This window comes from Salmo salar, unplaced genomic scaffold (assembly GCF_905237065.1).
Source record: "Salmo salar unplaced genomic scaffold, Ssal_v3.1, whole genome shotgun sequence".
NCBI lineage: Eukaryota > Metazoa > Chordata > Actinopteri > Salmoniformes > Salmonidae > Salmo > Salmo salar.
Genome location: NW_025548960.1, coordinates 138247 through 157500, shown reverse-complemented (window position 1 = coordinate 157500; position 19254 = coordinate 138247). Strand labels below are relative to the sequence as shown.

General features: G+C 40.5%; 33 non-coding genes across 33 annotated transcripts; all 33 read left to right on the top strand.

Annotated features, from left to right (window-relative positions):
• Window positions 1–231: 231 nt before the first annotated feature.
• Window positions 232–350, top strand: LOC123734684 (5S ribosomal RNA). The gene has a single exon (XR_006764868.1). It is a non-coding gene; the product is annotated as a 5S ribosomal RNA (ribosomal RNA).
• A 139-nt stretch (window positions 351–489) lies between these two features.
• Window positions 490–608, top strand: LOC123734683 (5S ribosomal RNA). The gene has a single exon (XR_006764867.1). It is a non-coding gene; the product is annotated as a 5S ribosomal RNA (ribosomal RNA).
• A 409-nt stretch (window positions 609–1017) lies between these two features.
• Window positions 1018–1136, top strand: LOC123734682 (5S ribosomal RNA). Its single transcript, XR_006764866.1, has one exon. It is a non-coding gene; the product is annotated as a 5S ribosomal RNA (ribosomal RNA).
• A 139-nt stretch (window positions 1137–1275) lies between these two features.
• LOC123734681 (5S ribosomal RNA) lies at window positions 1276–1394 on the top strand. The gene has a single exon (XR_006764865.1). It is a non-coding gene; the product is annotated as a 5S ribosomal RNA (ribosomal RNA).
• Window positions 1395–1803: 409 nt separating this feature from the next.
• LOC123734680 (5S ribosomal RNA) lies at window positions 1804–1922 on the top strand. The gene has a single exon (XR_006764864.1). It is a non-coding gene; the product is annotated as a 5S ribosomal RNA (ribosomal RNA).
• Window positions 1923–2061: 139 nt separating this feature from the next.
• LOC123734679 (5S ribosomal RNA) lies at window positions 2062–2180 on the top strand. The gene has a single exon (XR_006764863.1). It is a non-coding gene; the product is annotated as a 5S ribosomal RNA (ribosomal RNA).
• Window positions 2181–2589: 409 nt separating this feature from the next.
• LOC123734678 (5S ribosomal RNA) lies at window positions 2590–2708 on the top strand. Its single transcript, XR_006764862.1, has one exon. It is a non-coding gene; the product is annotated as a 5S ribosomal RNA (ribosomal RNA).
• Window positions 2709–2847: 139 nt separating this feature from the next.
• LOC123734676 (5S ribosomal RNA) lies at window positions 2848–2966 on the top strand. The gene has a single exon (XR_006764860.1). It is a non-coding gene; the product is annotated as a 5S ribosomal RNA (ribosomal RNA).
• Window positions 2967–3374: 408 nt separating this feature from the next.
• LOC123734675 (5S ribosomal RNA) lies at window positions 3375–3493 on the top strand. Its single transcript, XR_006764859.1, has one exon. It is a non-coding gene; the product is annotated as a 5S ribosomal RNA (ribosomal RNA).
• Window positions 3494–3632: 139 nt separating this feature from the next.
• Window positions 3633–3751, top strand: LOC123734674 (5S ribosomal RNA). Its single transcript, XR_006764858.1, has one exon. It is a non-coding gene; the product is annotated as a 5S ribosomal RNA (ribosomal RNA).
• Window positions 3752–4160: 409 nt separating this feature from the next.
• On the top strand, window positions 4161–4279 carry LOC123734673 (5S ribosomal RNA). Its single transcript, XR_006764857.1, has one exon. It is a non-coding gene; the product is annotated as a 5S ribosomal RNA (ribosomal RNA).
• Window positions 4280–4418: 139 nt separating this feature from the next.
• Window positions 4419–4537, top strand: LOC123734672 (5S ribosomal RNA). Its single transcript, XR_006764856.1, has one exon. It is a non-coding gene; the product is annotated as a 5S ribosomal RNA (ribosomal RNA).
• Window positions 4538–4946: 409 nt separating this feature from the next.
• LOC123734671 (5S ribosomal RNA) lies at window positions 4947–5065 on the top strand. Its single transcript, XR_006764855.1, has one exon. It is a non-coding gene; the product is annotated as a 5S ribosomal RNA (ribosomal RNA).
• A 139-nt stretch (window positions 5066–5204) lies between these two features.
• Window positions 5205–5323, top strand: LOC123734670 (5S ribosomal RNA). Its single transcript, XR_006764854.1, has one exon. It is a non-coding gene; the product is annotated as a 5S ribosomal RNA (ribosomal RNA).
• Window positions 5324–5462: 139 nt separating this feature from the next.
• Window positions 5463–5581, top strand: LOC123734669 (5S ribosomal RNA). The gene has a single exon (XR_006764853.1). It is a non-coding gene; the product is annotated as a 5S ribosomal RNA (ribosomal RNA).
• Window positions 5582–5990: 409 nt separating this feature from the next.
• Window positions 5991–6109, top strand: LOC123734668 (5S ribosomal RNA). The gene has a single exon (XR_006764852.1). It is a non-coding gene; the product is annotated as a 5S ribosomal RNA (ribosomal RNA).
• Window positions 6110–6248: 139 nt separating this feature from the next.
• On the top strand, window positions 6249–6367 carry LOC123734667 (5S ribosomal RNA). Its single transcript, XR_006764851.1, has one exon. It is a non-coding gene; the product is annotated as a 5S ribosomal RNA (ribosomal RNA).
• A 139-nt stretch (window positions 6368–6506) lies between these two features.
• LOC123734188 (5S ribosomal RNA) lies at window positions 6507–6625 on the top strand. Its single transcript, XR_006764488.1, has one exon. It is a non-coding gene; the product is annotated as a 5S ribosomal RNA (ribosomal RNA).
• A 139-nt stretch (window positions 6626–6764) lies between these two features.
• On the top strand, window positions 6765–6883 carry LOC123734665 (5S ribosomal RNA). The gene has a single exon (XR_006764849.1). It is a non-coding gene; the product is annotated as a 5S ribosomal RNA (ribosomal RNA).
• A 409-nt stretch (window positions 6884–7292) lies between these two features.
• On the top strand, window positions 7293–7411 carry LOC123734664 (5S ribosomal RNA). Its single transcript, XR_006764848.1, has one exon. It is a non-coding gene; the product is annotated as a 5S ribosomal RNA (ribosomal RNA).
• Window positions 7412–13978: 6567 nt separating this feature from the next.
• LOC123734663 (5S ribosomal RNA) lies at window positions 13979–14097 on the top strand. The gene has a single exon (XR_006764847.1). It is a non-coding gene; the product is annotated as a 5S ribosomal RNA (ribosomal RNA).
• A 137-nt stretch (window positions 14098–14234) lies between these two features.
• LOC123734395 (5S ribosomal RNA) lies at window positions 14235–14353 on the top strand. The gene has a single exon (XR_006764694.1). It is a non-coding gene; the product is annotated as a 5S ribosomal RNA (ribosomal RNA).
• A 409-nt stretch (window positions 14354–14762) lies between these two features.
• Window positions 14763–14881, top strand: LOC123734913 (5S ribosomal RNA). Its single transcript, XR_006765098.1, has one exon. It is a non-coding gene; the product is annotated as a 5S ribosomal RNA (ribosomal RNA).
• A 138-nt stretch (window positions 14882–15019) lies between these two features.
• On the top strand, window positions 15020–15138 carry LOC123734975 (5S ribosomal RNA). The gene has a single exon (XR_006765160.1). It is a non-coding gene; the product is annotated as a 5S ribosomal RNA (ribosomal RNA).
• A 139-nt stretch (window positions 15139–15277) lies between these two features.
• On the top strand, window positions 15278–15396 carry LOC123734974 (5S ribosomal RNA). The gene has a single exon (XR_006765159.1). It is a non-coding gene; the product is annotated as a 5S ribosomal RNA (ribosomal RNA).
• Window positions 15397–15805: 409 nt separating this feature from the next.
• On the top strand, window positions 15806–15924 carry LOC123734912 (5S ribosomal RNA). The gene has a single exon (XR_006765097.1). It is a non-coding gene; the product is annotated as a 5S ribosomal RNA (ribosomal RNA).
• Window positions 15925–16333: 409 nt separating this feature from the next.
• LOC123734662 (5S ribosomal RNA) lies at window positions 16334–16452 on the top strand. Its single transcript, XR_006764846.1, has one exon. It is a non-coding gene; the product is annotated as a 5S ribosomal RNA (ribosomal RNA).
• A 139-nt stretch (window positions 16453–16591) lies between these two features.
• LOC123734661 (5S ribosomal RNA) lies at window positions 16592–16710 on the top strand. The gene has a single exon (XR_006764845.1). It is a non-coding gene; the product is annotated as a 5S ribosomal RNA (ribosomal RNA).
• A 409-nt stretch (window positions 16711–17119) lies between these two features.
• On the top strand, window positions 17120–17238 carry LOC123734660 (5S ribosomal RNA). The gene has a single exon (XR_006764844.1). It is a non-coding gene; the product is annotated as a 5S ribosomal RNA (ribosomal RNA).
• A 139-nt stretch (window positions 17239–17377) lies between these two features.
• LOC123734659 (5S ribosomal RNA) lies at window positions 17378–17496 on the top strand. The gene has a single exon (XR_006764843.1). It is a non-coding gene; the product is annotated as a 5S ribosomal RNA (ribosomal RNA).
• Window positions 17497–17905: 409 nt separating this feature from the next.
• On the top strand, window positions 17906–18024 carry LOC123734911 (5S ribosomal RNA). The gene has a single exon (XR_006765096.1). It is a non-coding gene; the product is annotated as a 5S ribosomal RNA (ribosomal RNA).
• A 409-nt stretch (window positions 18025–18433) lies between these two features.
• Window positions 18434–18552, top strand: LOC123734658 (5S ribosomal RNA). Its single transcript, XR_006764842.1, has one exon. It is a non-coding gene; the product is annotated as a 5S ribosomal RNA (ribosomal RNA).
• A 409-nt stretch (window positions 18553–18961) lies between these two features.
• LOC123734657 (5S ribosomal RNA) lies at window positions 18962–19080 on the top strand. Its single transcript, XR_006764841.1, has one exon. It is a non-coding gene; the product is annotated as a 5S ribosomal RNA (ribosomal RNA).
• Window positions 19081–19254: the final 174 nt, after the last annotated feature.

Genomic DNA, 19254 nt, shown 5'->3' with positions numbered 1-19254 from the left:
ATGCAGCTTGTGTGTGCTTTGTGCTCCTTTGCCCTGTTCAAATGATGAAAGGAAATAAAGTTTGTATTTTATCCAACTACCTGTGCTAAAAAGTGATGGGAACAGTGTTTGTAATTTCTTCTACTTTTTCAGTGACACAAAGTTCAAGCTGCTTATCTAATTGGTGAAAATGCAATGTCTGTTTATCACACTCACTTTGACTATATATGTTGTAGCAAGAGATTGTTTCTCGCTTACGGCCATACCAGCCTGGGTACGCCCGATCTCGTCTGATCTCGGAAGCTAAGCAGGGTCGGGCCTGGTTAGTACTTGGATGGGAGACCGCCTGGGAATACCAGGTGCTGTAAGCATTTTGTCCACGAGGGTGTGCTCTTGCACTATTTCATCAGCAACACTGCCTTGTATTAAGCATTTAATGATGAATTGACTAAATGTCTGTTTTATCAGACTCACTTTGACTATATATGTTGTAGCAAGAGATTGTTTCTCGCTTACGGCCATACCAGCCTGGGTACGCCCGATCTCGTCTGATCTCGGAAGCTAAGCAGGGTCGGGCCTGGTTAGTACTTGGATGGGAGACCGCCTGGGAATACCAGGTGCTGTAAGCATTTTGTCCACGAGGGTGTGCCCCTGCACTATTTCATCAGCAACACTGCCTTGTAGTAAGCATTTAATGATGAATTGACTAAATGCAGCTTCCTGCCTTTTTAATAGGATCAAATTTCCTTGTGTTTTCAATTAGCATCTGCCTTGTATTTATAAGACAAACAAGAATATTGTTGCTGAATGCAGCTTGTGTGTGCTTTGTGCTCCTTTGCCCTGTTCAAATGATGAAAGGAAATAAAGTTTGTATTTTATCCAACTACCTGTGCTAAAAAGTGATGGGAACAGTGTTTGTAATTTCTTCTACTTTTTCAGTGACACAAAGTTCAAGCTGCTTATCTAATTGGTGAAAATGCAATGTCTGTTTATCACACTCACTTTGACTATATATGTTGTAGCAAGAGATTGTTTCTCGCTTACGGCCATACCAGCCTGGGTACGCCCGATCTCGTCTGATCTCGGAAGCTAAGCAGGGTCGGGCCTGGTTAGTACTTGGATGGGAGACCGCCTGGGAATACCAGGTGCTGTAAGCATTTTGTCCACGAGGGTGTGCTCTTGCACTATTTCATCAGCAACACTGCCTTGTATTAAGCATTTAATGATGAATTGACTAAATGTCTGTTTTATCAGACTCACTTTGACTATATATGTTGTAGCAAGAGATTGTTTCTCGCTTACGGCCATACCAGCCTGGGTACGCCCGATCTCGTCTGATCTCGGAAGCTAAGCAGGGTCGGGCCTGGTTAGTACTTGGATGGGAGACCGCCTGGGAATACCAGGTGCTGTAAGCATTTTGTCCACGAGGGTGTGCCCCTGCACTATTTCATCAGCAACACTGCCTTGTAGTAAGCATTTAATGATGAATTGACTAAATGCAGCTTCCTGCCTTTTTAATAGGATCAAATTTCCTTGTGTTTTCAATTAGCATCTGCCTTGTATTTATAAGACAAACAAGAATATTGTTGCTGAATGCAGCTTGTGTGTGCTTTGTGCTCCTTTGCCCTGTTCAAATGATGAAAGGAAATAAAGTTTGTATTTTATCCAACTACCTGTGCTAAAAAGTGATGGGAACAGTGTTTGTAATTTCTTCTACTTTTTCAGTGACACAAAGTTCAAGCTGCTTATCTAATTGGTGAAAATGCAATGTCTGTTTATCACACTCACTTTGACTATATATGTTGTAGCAAGAGATTGTTTCTCGCTTACGGCCATACCAGCCTGGGTACGCCCGATCTCGTCTGATCTCGGAAGCTAAGCAGGGTCGGGCCTGGTTAGTACTTGGATGGGAGACCGCCTGGGAATACCAGGTGCTGTAAGCATTTTGTCCACGAGGGTGTGCTCTTGCACTATTTCATCAGCAACACTGCCTTGTATTAAGCATTTAATGATGAATTGACTAAATGTCTGTTTTATCAGACTCACTTTGACTATATATGTTGTAGCAAGAGATTGTTTCTCGCTTACGGCCATACCAGCCTGGGTACGCCCGATCTCGTCTGATCTCGGAAGCTAAGCAGGGTCGGGCCTGGTTAGTACTTGGATGGGAGACCGCCTGGGAATACCAGGTGCTGTAAGCATTTTGTCCACGAGGGTGTGCCCCTGCACTATTTCATCAGCAACACTGCCTTGTAGTAAGCATTTAATGATGAATTGACTAAATGCAGCTTCCTGCCTTTTTAATAGGATCAAATTTCCTTGTGTTTTCAATTAGCATCTGCCTTGTATTTATAAGACAAACAAGAATATTGTTGCTGAATGCAGCTTGTGTGTGCTTTGTGCTCCTTTGCCCTGTTCAAATGATGAAAGGAAATAAAGTTTGTATTTTATCCAACTACCTGTGCTAAAAAGTGATGGGAACAGTGTTTGTAATTTCTTCTACTTTTTCAGTGACACAAAGTTCAAGCTGCTTATCTAATTGGTGAAAATGCAATGTCTGTTTATCACACTCACTTTGACTATATATGTTGTAGCAAGAGATTGTTTCTCGCTTACGGCCATACCAGCCTGGGTACGCCCGATCTCGTCTGATCTCGGAAGCTAAGCAGGGTCGGGCCTGGTTAGTACTTGGATGGGAGACCGCCTGGGAATACCAGGTGCTGTAAGCATTTTGTCCACGAGGGTGTGCTCTTGCACTATTTCATCAGCAACACTGCCTTGTATTAAGCATTTAATGATGAATTGACTAAATGTCTGTTTTATCAGACTCACTTTGACTATATATGTTGTAGCAAGAGATTGTTTCTCGCTTACGGCCATACCAGCCTGGGTACGCCCGATCTCGTCTGATCTCGGAAGCTAAGCAGGGTCGGGCCTGGTTAGTACTTGGATGGGAGACCGCCTGGGAATACCAGGTGCTGTAAGCATTTTGTCCACGAGGGTGTGCCCTTGCACTATTTCATCAGCAACACTGCCTTGTAGTAAGCATTTAATGATGAATTGACTAAATGCAGCTTCCTGCCTTTTTAATAGGATCAAATTTCCTTGTGTTTTCAATTAGCATCTGCCTTGTATTTATAAGACAAACAAGAATATTGTTGCTGAATGCAGCTTGTGTGTGCTTTGTGCTCCTTTGCCCTGTTCAAATGATGAAAGGAAATAAAGTTTGTTTTTATCCAACTACCTGTGCTAAAAAGTGATGGGAACAGTGTTTGTAATTTCTTCTACTTTTTCAGTGACACAAAGTTCAAGCTGCTTATCTAATTGGTGAAAATGCAATGTCTGTTTATCACACTCACTTTGACTATATATGTTGTAGCAAGAGATTGTTTCTCGCTTACGGCCATACCAGCCTGGGTACGCCCGATCTCGTCTGATCTCGGAAGCTAAGCAGGGTCGGGCCTGGTTAGTACTTGGATGGGAGACCGCCTGGGAATACCAGGTGCTGTAAGCATTTTGTCCACGAGGGTGTGCTCTTGCACTATTTCATCAGCAACACTGCCTTGTATTAAGCATTTAATGATGAATTGACTAAATGTCTGTTTTATCAGACTCACTTTGACTATATATGTTGTAGCAAGAGATTGTTTCTCGCTTACGGCCATACCAGCCTGGGTACGCCCGATCTCGTCTGATCTCGGAAGCTAAGCAGGGTCGGGCCTGGTTAGTACTTGGATGGGAGACCGCCTGGGAATACCAGGTGCTGTAAGCATTTTGTCCACGAGGGTGTGCCCCTGCACTATTTCATCAGCAACACTGCCTTGTAGTAAGCATTTAATGATGAATTGACTAAATGCAGCTTCCTGCCTTTTTAATAGGATCAAATTTCCTTGTGTTTTCAATTAGCATCTGCCTTGTATTTATAAGACAAACAAGAATATTGTTGCTGAATGCAGCTTGTGTGTGCTTTGTGCTCCTTTGCCCTGTTCAAATGATGAAAGGAAATAAAGTTTGTATTTTATCCAACTACCTGTGCTAAAAAGTGATGGGAACAGTGTTTGTAATTTCTTCTACTTTTTCAGTGACACAAAGTTCAAGCTGCTTATCTAATTGGTGAAAATGCAATGTCTGTTTATCACACTCACTTTGACTATATATGTTGTAGCAAGAGATTGTTTCTCGCTTACGGCCATACCAGCCTGGGTACGCCCGATCTCGTCTGATCTCGGAAGCTAAGCAGGGTCGGGCCTGGTTAGTACTTGGATGGGAGACCGCCTGGGAATACCAGGTGCTGTAAGCATTTTGTCCACGAGGGTGTGCTCTTGCACTATTTCATCAGCAACACTGCCTTGTATTAAGCATTTAATGATGAATTGACTAAATGTCTGTTTTATCAGACTCACTTTGACTATATATGTTGTAGCAAGAGATTGTTTCTCGCTTACGGCCATACCAGCCTGGGTACGCCCGATCTCGTCTGATCTCGGAAGCTAAGCAGGGTCGGGCCTGGTTAGTACTTGGATGGGAGACCGCCTGGGAATACCAGGTGCTGTAAGCATTTTGTCCACGAGGGTGTGCCCTTGCACTATTTCATCAGCAACACTGCCTTGTAGTAAGCATTTAATGATGAATTGACTAAATGCAGCTTCCTGCCTTTTTAATAGGATCAAATTTCCTTGTGTTTTCAATTAGCATCTGCCTTGTATTTATAAGACAAACAAGAATATTGTTGCTGAATGCAGCTTGTGTGTGCTTTGTGCTCCTTTGCCCTGTTCAAATGATGAAAGGAAATAAAGTTTGTATTTTATCCAACTACCTGTGCTAAAAAGTGATGGGAACAGTGTTTGTAATTTCTTCTACTTTTTCAGTGACACAAAGTTCAAGCTGCTTATCTAATTGGTGAAAATGCAATGTCTGTTTATCACACTCACTTTGACTATATATGTTGTAGCAAGAGATTGTTTCTCGCTTACGGCCATACCAGCCTGGGTACGCCCGATCTCGTCTGATCTCGGAAGCTAAGCAGGGTCGGGCCTGGTTAGTACTTGGATGGGAGACCGCCTGGGAATACCAGGTGCTGTAAGCATTTTGTCCACGAGGGTGTGCTCTTGCACTATTTCATCAGCAACACTGCCTTGTATTAAGCATTTAATGATGAATTGACTAAATGTCTGTTTTATCAGACTCACTTTGACTATATATGTTGTAGCAAGAGATTGTTTCTCGCTTACGGCCATACCAGCCTGGGTACGCCCGATCTCGTCTGATCTCGGAAGCTAAGCAGGGTCGGGCCTGGTTAGTACTTGGATGGGAGACCGCCTGGGAATACCAGGTGCTGTAAGCATTTTGTCCACGAGGGTGTGCTCTTGCACTATTTCATCAGCAACACTGCCTTGTATTAAGCGTTTAATGATGAATTGACTAAATGTCTGTTTTATCAGACTCACTTTGACTATATATGTTGTAGCAAGAGATTGTTTCTCGCTTACGGCCATACCAGCCTGGGTACGCCCGATCTCGTCTGATCTCGGAAGCTAAGCAGGGTCGGGCCTGGTTAGTACTTGGATGGGAGACCGCCTGGGAATACCAGGTGCTGTAAGCATTTTGTCCACGAGGGTGTGCCCTTGCACTATTTCATCAGCAACACTGCCTTGTAGTAAGCATTTAATGATGAATTGACTAAATGCAGCTTCCTGCCTTTTTAATAGGATCAAATTTCCTTGTGTTTTCAATTAGCATCTGCCTTGTATTTATAAGACAAACAAGAATATTGTTGCTGAATGCAGCTTGTGTGTGCTTTGTGCTCCTTTGCCCTGTTCAAATGATGAAAGGAAATAAAGTTTGTATTTTATCCAACTACCTGTGCTAAAAAGTGATGGGAACAGTGTTTGTAATTTCTTCTACTTTTTCAGTGACACAAAGTTCAAGCTGCTTATCTAATTGGTGAAAATGCAATGTCTGTTTATCACACTCACTTTGACTATATATGTTGTAGCAAGAGATTGTTTCTCGCTTACGGCCATACCAGCCTGGGTACGCCCGATCTCGTCTGATCTCGGAAGCTAAGCAGGGTCGGGCCTGGTTAGTACTTGGATGGGAGACCGCCTGGGAATACCAGGTGCTGTAAGCATTTTGTCCACGAGGGTGTGCTCTTGCACTATTTCATCAGCAACACTGCCTTGTATTAAGCATTTAATGATGAATTGACTAAATGTCTGTTTTATCAGACTCACTTTGACTATATATGTTGTAGCAAGAGATTGTTTCTCGCTTACGGCCATACCAGCCTGGGTACGCCCGATCTCGTCTGATCTCGGAAGCTAAGCAGGGTCGGGCCTGGTTAGTACTTGGATGGGAGACCGCCTGGGAATACCAGGTGCTGTAAGCATTTTGTCCACGAGGGTGTGCTCTTGCACTATTTCATCAGCAACATTGCCTTGTATTAAGCATTTAATGATGAATTGACTAAATGTCTGTTTTATCAGACTCACTTTGACTATATATGTTGTAGCAAGAGATCGTTTCTCGCTTATGGCCATACCAGCCTGGGTACGCCCGATCTCGTCTGATCTCGGAAGCTAAGCAGGGTCGGGCCTGGTTAGTACTTGAATGGGAGACCGCCTGGGAATACCAGGTGCTGTAAGCATTTTGTCCACGAGGGTGTGCTCTTGCACTATTTCATCAGCAACACTGCCTTGTATTAAGCATTTAATGATGAATTGACTAAATGTCTGTTTTATCAGACTCACTTTGACTATATATGTTGTAGCAAGAGATTGTTTCTCGCTTACGGCCATACCAGCCTGGGTACGCCCGATCTCGTCTGATCTCGGAAGCTAAGCAGGGTCGGGCCTGGTTAGTACTTGGATGGGAGACCGCCTGGGAATACCAGGTGCTGTAAGCATTTTGTCCACGAGGGTGTGCCCTTGCACTATTTCATCAGCAACACTGCCTTGTAGTAAGCATTTAATGATGAATTGACTAAATGCAGCTTCCTGCCTTTTTAATAGGATCAAATTTCCTTGTGTTTTCAATTAGCATCTGCCTTGTATTTATAAGACAAACAAGAATATTGTTGCTGAATGCAGCTTGTGTGTGCTTTGTGCTCCTTTGCCCTGTTCAAATGATGAAAGGAAATAAAGTTTGTATTTTATCCAACTACCTGTGCTAAAAAGTGATGGGAACAGTGTTTGTAATTTCTTCTACTTTTTCAGTGACACAAAGTTCAAGCTGCTTATCTAATTGGTGAAAATGCAATGTCTGTTTATCACACTCACTTTGACTATATATGTTGTAGCAAGAGATTGTTTCTCGCTTACGGCCATACCAGCCTGGGTACGCCCGATCTCGTCTGATCTCGGAAGCTAAGCAGGGTCGGGCCTGGTTAGTACTTGGATGGGAGACCGCCTGGGAATACCAGGTGCTGTAAGCATTTTGTCCACGAGGGTGTGCTCTTGCACTATTTCATCAGCAACACTGCCTTGTAGTAAGCATTTAATGATGAATTGACTAAATGCAGCTTCCTGCCTTTTTAATAGGATCAAATTTCCTTGTGTTTTCAATTAGCATCTGCCTTGTATTTATAAGACAAACAAGAATATTGTTGCTGAATGCAGCTTGTGTGTGCTTTGTGCTCCTTTGCCCTGTTCAAATGATGAAAGGAAATAAAGTTTGTATTTTATCCAACTACCTGTGCTAAAAAGTGATGGGAACAGTGTTTGTAATTTCTTCTACTTTTTCAGTGACACAAAGTTCAAGCTGCTTATCTAATTGGTGAAAATGCAATGTCTGTTTATCACACTCACTTTGACTATATATGTTGTAGCAAGAGATTGTTTCTCGCTTACGGCCATACCAGCCTGGGGGCGCTAATCCTTGATTGGAGAAGTGACGACAGGTGCGAGTAATTGAGCTGTGAGTGTTTGCTTGAGAGTGTTTGCTCGAGAGCTATTTTCGTTTCTTTTTTGGATTTTGCAATATAATTTATTGTTTTTTCATTTGGATAGTTTTTAGTTTTGTTTAGTTTTCCCCCCCTGCAGTTTTGCTGCCTGGGGAGGTTTTTTCGCTTTCATTTTTGATTCACAATGACGGACAACATGGCAACGACAAACGGAACGGACAAAGACAACGAAAATGCGCAACGGAAGGAAAACGAAAAAGGAGGAATGAAATATGGAAAAGAATACACGGTGGCAATTGAGTTGGTGGGAGAAGAAAAGGTGACGACGATGGAATTACTACGAGCAATTAAGGAGACGTGTGGAGAGGTGGTGGGATGCCGAATGAAAGGAGATAAGAAATATGAAATTACGATGAGAAACGGAAAAGGTAAAGAACGGCTAATGGACGGTATACGGATAAAGGACAACAAGATACTGGCGAGAGATGTGAATATTAATGAATTGGTGGTGTCTTTTATGAATCTACCGGTATATATAGAAGATAAAGTGATACTGGACAAGTTGAGAAGCTGGGGAGTAACGGCCGTATCGGAGATAAGGAGGAGAGTTTGGCCTGGAACGGAGGTGGTTGACGGAACAAGGTTCTGTAAAGTTAAATTTACGGAAAAAGTCACATCATTGCCATATTCCACAAAAATTGAGACGCTGGAAGGAGCTGAATACTTCAGGGTGATCCATGACAAGCAGGTCAGAGTTTGTCGATTGTGCATACAACCTGGGCACATAGTTAAAGATTGCCCTGAATTCAAGTGTTTCAAGTGCGGCAATCAAGGCCATTATGCGAGAGAGTGTGTCGGAGAGAAGGAAAGGAATGTTTGTGGTAGATGCAGAAAGAGATTGGCGGAATGCAACTGTGGAGAAGTTATGACTGAAGAGGGGAGTCAAGTACTATTCGAGGAAGCAGTTGTATTGTCGGAAGAAGGAGAAGAAGATGGAGGAGATGATGTGGTGGAAGGTGGAGAGACGGAGGAAGGAAGAAGGGAGAAGAAGGAAGACCAGAAGATTAACGAAATTGGGAGCAGCATGGATTCAGAAATAAGAAGATGGAGTTTTCAGGAGGAGGGGGGAGTGGACTGGGGGGAAGCTCGGGGGACTCACAGGTTTTAGGGGAAAGCACAGCACAAACAAGTAACTCGGGGGTGAAGAAATGGAGAGGGTTTTAAGTTTAATGACAATAACAGAGACGGGTATGAACACGGGGAGCACAACGACGACAATATATGAGACGGAGATGAACACGGCAATTCCAGAAACGGCGATGAACACGGGGAGCACAACGACGACTACACATGAGACGGAGATGAACATTCCAGAAACGGCGGAGAACACGGGGAGCACAACGAACATTCCAGAATCGGCGATGAACACGGGGAGCACAACGGACGAGGGTGTAAAGAAGAAAAGTTGGCTGGATGAAATGGACTTGGAGGAGATATCGGACTCGGATGATGGGGAAAAGTTTGAAAGAATGAGAGGAGGATACAGGAAGAGGAAAGCAGCGGAGGGGGGGAGAGAAAGGGTGGAAGAGGAAAGAAACTGGATAAAAGGTAGAGGATAATGAAATTATATTTTATAATTTTATTATTTATTAGTATGGTAACAATAATGTCGATAAATGCGAATGGGTTGAGAACAATAGGAAAATTTAATAGAATAGTACACATAAAGAATTCTGATATTTTATGTATTCAAGAGACGCACTGGGATAATATGTGTGTTTTAGAAATTCAGAAAATATGGAGGGATTTTATTTATGTAAACAATGGTAGGGGGAATTCATGTGGGGTTGCAATTTTAATAAGGAAGGATGTAGTAGAAAATGTGAAGAAGATATATAATGATAATAATGGGCGGATTTTAATTTTAGACTTTGAATATATGAGTAGGGTTTTTAGGATTATAAATATTTATGCGCCGAATAATGAAACAGAGAGAAGGAATTTATTTTTAGAATTAGCGAAATGGTGCAAGGGAAACTGTATTTTAGTTGGGGATTTTAATGTAAAAATGGATAGACTAGATATGACAAGGGGAGCTATTTTTAGAAGTGACGTATCTAGGGGGGTTTTAAGGAAAATGATGGTTGAAAACAATTTAATTGATATATGGAGGGAGGAGAATCCGAATAAGAGAGAATTTTCTAGAAGGCAGGTGGTTTTAGGGGAATTGAAACAGACACGGATAGATTTGGTTTTAGTAAACGAAGGGTTAAGGAATTTTATGAAGGATATTAAATATATTTTTACAACTTTTAGTGATCATGCTGGGTTAACATTTTCGGTGGGGTTAGATAAGGAAAGGAAAGGGGGGGAATATGGTGTATGAATGCAGGGTATCTAGGTGATGAGGAATACGGGAAACAACTTAAATCTTTGATAGAAGATGAAATGGAGGATAAGCAAAAAGGGAATGATAAGTGCAAGTGGTGGGAAAATGTTAAAGAAAAAATAAAAGTTTTTAGTATTAGATATGCAAGGAAGAAGAGGAGTAGGATGACAAGAGCAGAAAATTATTTAAGAACAAAATTGAATGAAGAAATGAAGAAATGTGATAGTGATCCTGATTATACTATTGAAAAGTTTTTAGATTTAAAAGCAAAATTGAGCAAATGTGAAATAGATAAGTGTAAGGGTGCAATTATTAGAAGTAGGGCAAAATATGTTTTAGAAGGGGAGAAATGTACCTCGTTTTTTCTTGGTTTAGAGAAAAACTAAACAGACGAAATCATATATTAGTGAGATTGAAAATGTAAAGGGTGAAGTGGTAAATGATTATGTTGAAATATTAGAAACTGTACAGAATTTTTATAAGGATTTATTTAAGAAAGGGGAGGTGGATGAGGGGTGTGTAAAAGAGATTTTAAGTAGTGTGGATGTGCAAATTGGTGTTGAAGATAAGCAAATGTGTGATAGGAAGATAACAATGGATGAAGTGAAAGATGCAATTAAGGGTTTACAAATAAATAAAAGTCCTGGAGTAGATGGACTAATTGCAGAGTTTTATAAAATGTATGAAAGTATTTTAGCACCTATTTTATTAGAAGTATATCAATATATGGAAGACAATGATACTGTTTCAGATTCCATGGTGACAGGGCTGATATCGATTTTATATAAAAATAAGGGGAGCAAACTGAAACTAGAAAATTATAGGCCAATTAGTTTATTAAACTCAGATTATAAGATTTTAGCTAAGATACTGGCAAATAGGATGAAGATGGTTTTAAATGATATTATAGCACCTACACAAAATTATAGTGTGCCTGGAAGAGATATAGCAGATACCATAACTACACTTAGAGATGTGATAAATAAAATGAATAGCGACAAGATGGGGGGGAATTGTTTTAAGTATAGATTTTAATAAAGCTTTTGACAGGGTGGAACATGATTTTATGTTTAGGGTACTGGAAAAGTATGGGTTTGGAAATGGTATTATAAGATGGATAAAATTATTATATAGAAAGGCTAAAAGTAGGGTTAAATGTAATGGGATTTTAACAGATTCTTTTATTCTTGAGAGGTCAGTGAGACAGGGGTGCCCTTTATCAGCTTTATTGTTTGTTTTATCGGTAGAACCCTTAGCGGCATACCTTAAAAAGATCATTTTATAAATTGTGTAGAGACTCCGCAAGGAGGTTTTAGTTTAATTCATCAATATGCAGACGATACCACAATTACAGTCAGAGATGAGGGAAGTGTTAAAAGGGTGATGGAGTGTTTTAAAGTATATGAGAAAGCCTCAGGAGCTAAAGTGAATATGGAGAAGTCAGTAATAATGTATGTTGGGAAGAATAATGAGGGGACTTTTCCTTTTAAGGTGGTAAATGATTATTTTAAGGTGTTAGGTGTGTTTTTAGGGGTGAAGGAACAAGAAGCTAGGGATCTGACATGGAGTGGGGTTATAAACAAAGTTAGGAAGGTAGTAAATATGTGGAGGGGGAGGGCTTTGAAATTAAAAGGGAAAGTAATTGTTGTAAATTCCTTGCTGATGTCAATTTTTATTCATGTCATGAACGTTTTAGATGTACCAGAATGGGTTTTATCTGAAATGAATACGATTTTAGTTGATTTTTTATGGGATGGGAAAGGAGCGAAAATTTCTTTTAAAACATTGATTGCAGGTTATGAGGAGGGGGGTTTGAAGTTGGTGGATTTAAATGTAAGGAAAAAAGCAATTAGAGTTAAAATGGTACGGAAATATTTATATGGTGAACTAGATTATGGATGGAAAAGATTTTTTAAGGAGTATTTGCAGGAGGTTGGGAGGATGGGGGACAATGGTTTATTGATGTGCATGAAAAAGAAATGTTAAGTAATATACCATTGTTTTATAGAGAAGTGTTTGAAGCTTGGGGGGAGTTTTTACCAAATATTTATTATGAGTGTACCATTTTAGACAATATTTTAAATCAGCCAATTTTCTTAAATCCCAAGATACAATATAATAATAAGATGTTGTTTTGTAAATATTTTATGAGGGCTGGGATGAGACAGATTGGGGATATTTTATACGAGGTCATTCCAGGGTTTCTTACTGTACAAGCGATTTATGATAATGTTTGTGAAGTAGAAGATGAAATAAGTAAAACTACAATAGAAAATATGTATAAGAGAATTTTAGGGTGTATTCCTGAAGAATGGGTGCTTTTAATAAATACAGAGGTGGTTGAGAGGGCTAAGGGTTTACCGGTTTTATATTATGAAAGTAATGGGGAGAAACATGTTTTATCAGGTTTGAAAGTTAAAAAGATTTATGAAAAATGTATTTTAAGAGAGATAAAAGCTCCTGCTTCAGAAAAAGTGTGGTCTAGGGTATTTGTAAATATAGATGTAAAATCAATATGGAAGAATGTCAATGTTAAATATAATTCTATAGAATGTGAAGATAATGATTTTAAATTGAAACATAATAGGATTTTTACGAACGTGGTTTTACATCAAATAAATAGAGACATTAAAAGAGAATGTGATATTTGTGGTACGGAGGTGGAAAATTTTATGCACTTTTTTATTGAATGTAGTAGATTACAAGGGTTTCATGAGTTTATAAAGGGGCTTTTAGAACAACATTGGGGAGAAGATATTGTAAATGGGATTGAGTGGAGGAGGTTGTTTCTATTTGGTATAAATGGAAAAAGCAAAGTTTTTAATATTAATTTGATGAATTTTGTTCTTAGCCATGCTAGATACGCTGTAAGACAAAGAAGGAATTTAGGACATTATGAAGGGAAAATTGTGAGTGTGGAGGTTTTATTTAAAAGTATTTTAGAGAAAGATATTGAACTAATATATAAATATGGAGGATGTAATTTTGAAAAACTGTTTGTGTGGGGGAGCACTTTTATCGAAATTGATCAAAATGGAAAACTTGCTTTTAATTATTAATTGGTTTTAGTGGATGATTGTTTTTTAATTGTTTTTTCTTTTCTTTTTGATTTTGTAAAAGGATGAATTGTTCATCCTTTTTATTATTATTGTTTGAATATTGTAAATATTATGTGTTTTTTCATAATAAAAGATAAAAAAAAAAGTACTCCCGATCTCGTCTGATCTCGGAAGCTAAGCAGGGTCGGGCCTGGTTAGTACTTGGATGGGAGACCGCCTGGGAATACCAGGTGCTGTAAGCATTTTGTCCACGAGGGTGTGCTCTTGCACTATTTCATCAGCAACACTGCCTTGTAGTAAGCATTTAATGATGAATTGACTAAATGCAGCTTCCTGCCTTTTTAATAGGATCAAATTTCCTTGTGTTTTCAATTAGCATCTGCCTTGTATTTATAAGACAAACAAGAATATTGTTGCTGAATGCAGCTTGTGTGTGCTTTGTGCTCCTTTGCCCTGTTCAATTGATGAAAGGAAATAAAGTTTGTATTTTATCCAACTACCTGTGCTAAAAAGTGATGGGAACAGTGTTTGTAATTTCTTCTACTTTTTCAGTGACACAAAGTTCAAGCTGCTTATCTAATTGGTGAAAATGCAATGTCTGTTTATCACACTCACTTTGACTATATATGTTGTAGCAAGAGATTGTTTCTCGCTTACGGCCATACCAGCCTGGGTACGCCCGATCTCGTCTGATCTCGGAAGCTAAGCAGGGTCGGGCCTGGTTAGTACTTGGATGGGAGACCGCCTGGGAATACCAGGTGCTGTAAGCATTTTGTCCACGAGGTGTGCTCTTGCACTATTTCATCAGCAACACTGCCTTGTATAAGCATTTAATGATGAATTGACTAAATGTCTGTTTTATCAGACTCACTTTGACTATATATGTTGTAGCAAGAGATTGTTTCTCGCTTACGGCCATATAAGCCTGGGTACGCCCGATCTCGTCTGATCTCGGAAGCTAAGCAGGGTCGGGCCTGGTTAGTACTTGGATGGGAGACCGCCTGGGAATACCAGGTGCTGTAAGCATTTTGTCCACGAGGGTGTGCTCTTGCACTATTTCATCAGCAACACTGCCTTGTAGTAAGCATTTAATGATGAATTGACTAAATGCAGCTTCCTGCCTTTTTAATAGGATCAAATTTCCTTGTGTTTTCAATTAGCATCTGCCTTGTATTTATAAGACAAACAAGAATATTGTTGCTGAATGCAGCTTGTGTGTGCTTTGTGCTCCTTTGCCCTGTTCAAATGATGAAAGGAAATAAAGTTTGTATTTTATCCAACTACCTGTGCTAAAAAGTGATGGGAACAGTGTTTGTAATTTCTTCTACTTTTTCAGTGACACAAAGTTCAAGCTGCTTATCTAATTGGTGAAAATGCAATGTCTGTTTATCACACTCACTTTGACTATATATGTTGTAGCAAGAGATTGCTTCTCGCTTACGGCCATACCAGCCTGGGTACTCCCGATCTCGTCTGATCTCGGAAGCTAAGCAGGGTCGGGCCTGGTTAGTACTTGGATGGGAGACCGCCTGGGAATACCAGGTGCTGTAAGCATTTTGTCCACGAGGGTGTGCTCTTGCACTATTTCATCAGCAACACTGCCTTGTATTAAGCATTTAATGATGAATTGACTAAATTCTGTTTTATCAGACTCACTTTGACTATATATGTTGTAGCAAGAGATTGTTTCTCGCTTACGGCCATATCAGCCTGGGTACGCCCGATCTCGTCTGATCTCGGAAGCTAAGCAGGGTCGGGCCTGGTTAGTACTTGGATGGGAGACCGCCTGGGAATACCAGGTGCTGTAAGCATTTTGTCCACGAGGGTGTGCTCTTGCACTATTTCATCAGCAACACTGCCTTGTATTAAGCATTTAATGATGAATTGACTAAATGTCTGTTTTATCAGACTCACTTTGACTATATATGTTGTAGCAAGAGATTGTTTCTCGCTTACGGCCATATCAGCCTGGGTACGCCCGATCTCGTCTGATCTCGGAAGCTAAGCAGGGTCGGGCCTGGTTAGTACTTGGATGGGAGACCGCCTGGGAATACCAGGTGCTGTAAGCATTTTGTCCACGAGGGTGTGCTCTTGCACTATTTCATCAGCAACACTGCCTTGTAGTAAGCATTTAATGATGAATTGACTAAATGCAGCTTCCTGCCTTTTTAATAGGATCAAATTTCCTTGTGTTTTCAATTAGCATCTGCCTTGTATTTATAAGACAAACAAGAATATTGTTGCTGAATGCAGCTTGTGTGTGCTTTGTGCTCCTTTGCCCTGTTCAAATGATGAAAGGAAATAAAGTTTGTATTTTATCCAACTACCTGTGCTAAAAAGTGATGGGAACAGTGTTTGTAATTTCTTCTACTTTTTCAGTGACACAAAGTTCAAGCTGCTTATCTAATTGGTGAAAATGCAATGTCTGTTTATCACACTCACTTTGACTATATATGTTGTAGCAAGAGATTGTTTCTCGCTTACGGCCATACCAGCCTGGGTACTCCCGATCTCGTCTGATCTCGGAAGCTAAGCAGGGTCGGGCCTGGTTAGTACTTGGATGGGAGACCGCCTGGGAATACCAGGTGCTGTAAGCATTTTGTCCACGAGGGTGTGCTCTTGCACTATTTCATCAGCAACACTGCCTTGTAGTAAGCATTTAATGATGAATTGACTAAATGCAGCTTCCTGCCTTTTTAATAGGATCAAATTTCCTTGTGTTTTCAATTAGCATCTGCCTTGTATTTATAAGACAAACAAGAATATTGTTGCTGAATGCAGCTTGTGTGTGCTTTGTGCTCCTTTGCCCTGTTCAATTGATGAAAGGAAATAAAGTTTGTATTTTATCCAACTACCTGTGCTAAAAAGTGATGGGAACAGTGTTTGTAATTTCTTCTACTTTTTCAGTGACACAAAGTTCAAGCTGCTTATCTAATTGGTGAAAATGCAATGTCTGTTTATCACACTCACTTTGACTATATATGTTGTAGCAAGAGATTGTTTCTCGCTTACGGCCATACCAGCCTGGGTACGCCCGATCTCGTCTGATCTCGGAAGCTAAGCAGGGTCGGGCCTGGTTAGTACTTGGATGGGAGACCGCCTGGGAATACCAGGTGCTGTAAGCATTTTGTCCACGAGGGTGTGCTCTTGCACTATTTCATCAGCAACACTGCCTTGTATTAAGCATTTAATGATGAATTGACTAAATGTCTGTTTTATCAGACTCACTTTGACTATATATGTTGTAGCAAGAGATTGTTTCTCGCTTACGGCCATACCAGCCTGGGTACGCCCGATCTCGTCTGATCTCGGAAGCTAAGCAGGGTCGGGCCTGGTTAGTACTTGGATGGGAGACCGCCTGGGAATACCAGGTGCTGTAAGCATTTTGTCCACGAGGGTGTGCTCTTGCACTATTTCATCAGCAACACTGCCTTGTAGTAAGCATTTAATGATGAATTGACTAAATGCAGCTTCCTGCCTTTTTAATAGGATCAAATTTCCTTGTGTTTTCAATTAGCATCTGCCTTGTATTTATAAGACAAACAAGAATATTGTTGCTGAATGCAGCTTGTGTGTGCTTTGTGCTCCTTTGCCCTGTTCAAATGATGAAAGGAAATAAAGTTTGTATTTTATCCAACTACCTGTGCTAAAAAGTGATGGGAACAGTGTTTGTAATTTCTTCTACTTTTTCAGTGACACAAAGTTCAAGCTGCTTATCTAATTGGTGAAAATGCAATGTCTGTTTATCACACTCACTTTGACTATATATGTTGTAGCAAGAGATTGTTTCTCGCTTACGGCCATACCAGCCTGGGTACGCCCGATCTCGTCTGATCTCGGAAGCTAAGCAGGGTCGGGCCTGGTTAGTACTTGGATGGGAGACCGCCTGGGAATACCAGGTGCTGTAAGCATTTTGTCCACGAGGGTGTGCTCTTGCACTATTTCATCAGCAACACTGCCTTGTATTAAGCATTTAATGATGAATTGACTAAATGTCTGTTTTATCAGACTCACTTTGACTATATATGTTGTAGCAAGAGATTGTTTCTCGCTTACGGCCATACCAGCCTGGGTACGCCCGATCTCGTCTGATCTCGGAAGCTAAGCAGGGTCGGGCCTGGTTAGTACTTGGATGGGAGACCGCCTGGGAATACCAGGTGCTGTAAGCATTTTGTCCACGAGGGTGTGCCCTTGCACTATTTCATCAGCAACACTGCCTTGTAGTAAGCATTTAATGATGAATTGACTAAATGCAGCTTCCTGCCTTTTTAATAGGATCAAATTTCCTTGTGTTTTCAATTAGCATCTGCCTTGTATTTATAAGACAAACAAGAATATTGTTGCTGAATGCAGCTTGTGTGTGCTTTGTGCTCCTTTGCCCTGTTCAAATGATGAAAGGAAATAAAGTTTGTATTTTATCCAACTACCTGTGCTAAAAAGTGATGGGAACAGTGTTTGTAATTTCTTCTACTTTTTCAGTGACACAAAGTTCAAGCTGCTTATCTAATTGGTGAAAATGCAATGTCTGTTTATCACACTCACTTTGACTATATATGTTGTAGCAAGAGATTGTTTCTAGCTTACGGCCATACCAGCCTGGGTACTCCCGATCTCGTCTGATCTCGGAAGCTAAGCAGGGTCGGGCCTGGTTAGTACTTGGATGGGAGACCGCCTGGGAATACCAGGTGCTGTAAGCATTTTGTCCACGAGGGTGTGCTCTTGCACTATTTCATCAGCAACACTGCCTTGTAGTAAGCATTTAATGATGAATTGACTAAATGCAGCTTCCTGCCTTTTTAATAGGATCAAATTTCCTTGTGTTTTCAATTAGCATCTGCCTTGTATTTATAAGACAAACAAGAATATTGTTGCTGAATGCAGCTTGTGTGTGCTTTGTGCTCCTTTGCCCTGTTCAAATGATGAAAGGAAATAAAGTTTGTATTTTATCCAACTACCTGTGCTAAAAAGTGATGGGAACAGTGTTTGTAATTTCTTCTACTTTTTCAGTGACACAAAGTTCAAGCTGCTTATCTAATTGGTGAAAATGCAATGTCTGTTTATCACACTCACTTTGACTATATATGTTGTAGCAAGAGATTGTTTCTCGCTTACGGCCATACCAGCCTGGGTACGCCCGATCTCGTCTGATCTCGGAAGCTAAGCAGGGTCGGGCCTGGTTAGTACTTGGATGGGAGACCGCCTGGGAATACCAGGTGCTGTAAGCATTTTGTCCACGAGGGTGTGCTCTTGCACTATTTCATCAGCAACACTGCCTTGTAGTAAGCATTTAATGATGAATTGACTAAATGCAGCTTCCTGCCTTTTTAATAGGATCAAATTTCCTTGTGTTTTCAATTAGCATCTGCCTTGTATTTATAAGACAAACAAGAATATTGTTGCTGAATGCAGCTTGTGTGTGCTTTGTGCTCCTTTGCCCTGTTCAAATGATGAAAGGAAATAAAGTTTGTATTTTATCCAACTACCTGTGCTAAAAAGTGATGGGAACAGTGTTTGTAATTTCTTCTACTTTTTCAGTGACACAAAGTTCAAGCTGCTTATCTAATTGGTGAAAATGCAATGTCTGTTTATCACACTCACTTTGACTATATATGTTGTAGCAAGAGATTGTTTCTAGCTTACGGCCATACCAGCCTGGGTACGCCCGATCTCGTCTGATCTCGGAAGCTAAGCAGGGTCGGGCCTGGTTAGTACTTGGATGGGAGACCGCCTGGGAATACCAGGTGCTGTAAGCATTTTGTCCACGAGGGTGTGCTCTTGCACTATTTCATCAGCAACACTGCCTTGTAGTAAGCATTTAATGATGAATTGACTAAATGCAGCTTCCTGCTTTTTAATAGGATCAAATTTCCTTGTGTTTTCAATTAGCATCTGCCTTGTATTTATAAGACAAACAAGAATATTGTTGC